At 49.3% G+C, this 3,957-nt stretch overlaps 1 protein-coding gene across 5 annotated transcripts in view; it reads left to right on the forward strand.

Annotated features, from left to right (window-relative positions):
• Nucleotides 1-3,957, forward strand: part of MYH11 (myosin heavy chain 11) — a 125,137-nt gene that overhangs the window by 21,334 nt on the left and 99,846 nt on the right. The window lies entirely within an intron of this gene.

Consider the following 3,957-nt stretch of genomic DNA (forward strand, 5'->3'; position numbering starts at 1 on the left):
CCCCTGCATCGGCAGGCGGACTCCCAACCACTGCGCCACCAGGGAAGCCCCATATGTATTCCTTTAAAGGGCAGTGTGCCATAATTATTGAGCCAGTCTCCCACTGATGGATATTTAGGTTGTTTCTAGTCTTTTTTGCCCTTTAAAATCAAGGCTGTAGCAGATCACATTCTTGATGTACCAGGTCTTTCTCTAAGATACATGTTCAGAAAGTCATGGCATTGCACTACAACCTGGTAAAGAAAGTATGGTTATCCATTGTTTTATAGATGGGGAAGAAGGGGCTCAGGGGTTTGGCCTCTTGCTCAAGTCACACAGGCAATGAGGGCAAGGCTGAGGTTCCACCAGGCGTCTGTGACTTAAAGCCTGCATCTCTTCCACCTTCCCCCACTGTTCCTCCTTTCTGCCGGAGGCCTTGGGAGCTCAGGGCTCCACGGCTGACCATATAAAGTGTTAGGGAAAAAGTGGACTCACTTCCTAATACAGTCACAAGAGGGAAACCCTTGGCCTGCAGCTGGGACCTGCTGTGGCACCGGGCCCTGAGATGCCGGCTGGGACATGGGAGACGGGGATGTTGAAACCTGAACTTGACCAGCTGGAAAGGGGCTCTTGGGGATGGGGAAGCAGAAGCACAATCAGGTGCAGGTGGGCTGGGTCAGGTGAGACCAACCAAGTTGGAGCAATGGAGACAGACTCCAGATTCTGAAGCCCAGCTTCTGTGTGGGGCGTGCTACTGCCTTCCTAGTCCTTCCTGTAGGGCCACTGTGCCCCGGAAAGATGTGCTGAACTGGACAGAGATTCAGATCTGTCTGGAAGTATGGATTAAGTGCTTGCTGTGTACATAGCACCAGGAGGTGTCCTAGGCAAACAGGAGGAAGGTGATATTTCTCCTTCAGAAGCTGATGTTGGAGTTGGGAGAGCCATGCCTTCCTTCCTTCCTCCTTCCCTCACTCCCTCCCGTCTTTCTTTTATTCACTGTATTCAGCAAATATTTACTGTCTGCTATGTGCCTGGCCCTGTGCTGGGTGCTAGATATACGCTGGTGTGCAGCTTGCAGTCCAGGAGGGACATTTAGACTGAGCCCTGAAAGAGCAGATGGAAATGGCTCTGGGAAGATCAGGGAGAAGTGTTCCAGGGAGAGAGGACATTCCATGTGAAGTTTCCAAGGTGGCAAGGTTTTCATCATCATGAAACAAAGGGAGCACTGGATGGTCACTAACATTTGTTGAGCCCCTATTACATACCAGGTACTGTGCTAAATGCTTCACGAGGGCTATCTCACAGCAAACCAATGAAGGAGCTCCTATTACACCTACCCATTTTGCAGATGAGGATAACTGAGGCTCAGAGAGGCTAAGAGACTTGCCCAGGGACACACAGCCAAGAAGTAGCAGAATGAGCTCCAACAAATCCTTGGTAGTCAATCCTATACTCTTAACCACTGCCCTTGCCTGCCTCCAGGTCCCTGGAGGGGTGGTTAGGGTTGTAAATGACACATTCTGGAAAGGACATGGCAGTGGCAGTGGGCATGGCCTGAGAGGAGCTGGAGGTGGAGTTGAGGCCTGAAGAGGAGGTAGGGCTTGGTTGGCCTTCATTCAAACAATCGATCGTTTGTTGGGCACTTACTCTATGGAGGCCCCATGCTGGGGACCAGGACACAGATGAACAAGACACACAGGCCCTGCCCTGGAACAGCTTTGCCACCTGTTCAACGAATGTCTATTGAGCACCTACTATGTGCAGACCAGTGCAAGGCCCCGGGTCACAGAGACGAAGGCAGCACTGCCCCTGCTTCAGGGAAGCTTTGTAATTAACTGACCCCTCAGGCATTCATTTAACAGGCATTTAGTGAGCACCCACTGTATACCTGAGCTGGTTAGCACCTTATCTGTTAAGTCTCAGTGCTGGGAGTGCCTCCCCACTGAAGTTTCTCTGAGCACCCCCATGTGGGTTAGGGCCCTCTCTTCCTTGCTCCCATAATATGCTGGGCTCCATCCTTGTTCTTATGATGTTATTTTTGAACATCCTTGTCTCCCTCTTGATCTGGGGGCTTTTTGAGGGCAGGAATGATCATTGATTTATTTGTCTCCAGCATCTAACACAGACCTGGTATACAGTAGGTGCTCAGTAAGTGGCTGATGGATGTTTAGATAAGCCTTATGTTGACCTCATTCTTGCCCTTTTTGGGGAGTGGTGAGAACCTGGGGGATTACTCCCTCCCTCCTCCACCAGTCCTGTACCTTTTCAGGAACATCATTCTCCCTGCACCCGGGCCCAACTCTCATCATCATTGTCCCTTAGCAAATGGTGCCCTGGAGGGAGGCTCCCACTCTTCAACCAGTTGCCAGCATGACTGAAAGCCCTTTGTGGGCAGGGCCTTGTGTGTTTTGTCTTCCAGTATAACCCCAGAGCCTTGCACAGTGTTAGGGCACACACAGAATGAATGAATGAATGAATGAGTAAGTAAATGAATGAACAAATGATCTATTGTTTCTGTAGGACAGGGATAGGTCCACAGCCTTATGGACAGTGTCCACTCCTCGGAGTGGGCCAAGTTGGAGCTCAGTGCTGCCAGGGTCTTGCTGGGTGACTTTGGTCGCTGCTCTGAGTGAAACCCAGTGATGGAATATCTGTTCCTCCTCCTTTAGTCACTTCTCAGGGGAGTTGGACGGAAGACATACTTCCTGGCCATCAGAGCCTTGGGCAGCACTGATATTATTGTTTGGAAAAGCAGCTCCTGTGGGACAGGTTGGTGCCTCCCTCCTGGGCTGTGACCTCAGCCCATGGGAAAGGCCAGCGTAGAGTAAGAACCAGGACAGCGCCTCCCCCAGGCACAGCATGGCAGGGTGTGCGAGCATCTTCACGCCCCTTCCCTGTTCTGTTCATTTTCACACGCTCCTCTGCGCTTGGTAGGGCAGGACAATTTTTTTTTTTACATCTTTATTGGAGTTTAATTGCTTTACAATGCTGTGTTAGTTTCTGCTTTATAACAAGGTAAATCAGCTATACATATACATATAGGACAATTTTTAAAGATTAATTAATTAATTTTTTTGGCTGCGCCATGTGGCTTGTGGGATCTTAGTTTCCCCGACCAGGGATTGAACCCAGGCCCCGAGCAGTGGAAGCCCCGAGTCCTAACCACTAGCCTGCCAGGGAATTCCTGACTTTTTTTTTTTAATTGTGATAAAATCCATATAATATGGATTCACCATATTCATCAGTTTAAAGGAAACAATTCAGTGGCAGTAATACACTCACTCACAATGTAGTGCTACTATCACCACTGTCTGGTTCCAGAACATTTTTATAACCCCTCAAAGAAACCCATTCCAGCTAGCAGTCACTTCAATTCCCCCGTCTCTGCAGTCCCTGGAAACCAGAGATCTGTTTTCTGTTTCTGTGGATTTGCCTGTTCTGGGCATTTCATATAAATGGAACCATGTGATACGTGACCTTCTGTGTCTGACTTCTTTCATTCGGTGTAATGTTGCCAAGGTTCATCTGTGTTGTAACGTGTCAGGACCATTCCTATTTAAGGGCAGCTGTGTTCATCACCATTTTAGAGACAAGGGAGTGTGTGCTTTGTTCATGGGCGAGTATGAGCTCTGGGGTTAGCAGTCGCGATTTTAGTTCCGAATTCCCCAGCAGCTGTATGACCCGGTGACAACCTCACTGAGCCTCAGTTTCCTCATCTGTCAAATGGGCAGCAGGGAAATCATAGTATCCCTGTCACAGGGTGGATGTGAGGATTAAAGAAGAAGATGACTGTGAAGTGCTTAGCTCAGTGGCCGGCGCACAGTAGATGCTCCAGAAGAGGTAGATGTTATTTAAGCCTGCAAGGCTCAGGGAGGTGAAGCAAGAGTGGTGAGAGTGGAGCTGGGATCTGAACGCAGAACTTATAAACTATAACACAGGTGCCCTAGAAATCCAGTCTTGCCCCTTGCTCCTCTTTCC

This window comes from Lipotes vexillifer, unplaced genomic scaffold, assembly GCF_000442215.2.
Source record: "Lipotes vexillifer unplaced genomic scaffold, Lipotes_vexillifer_v1.1 scaffold232, whole genome shotgun sequence".
Taxonomy (NCBI): domain Eukaryota; kingdom Metazoa; phylum Chordata; class Mammalia; order Artiodactyla; family Lipotidae; genus Lipotes; species Lipotes vexillifer.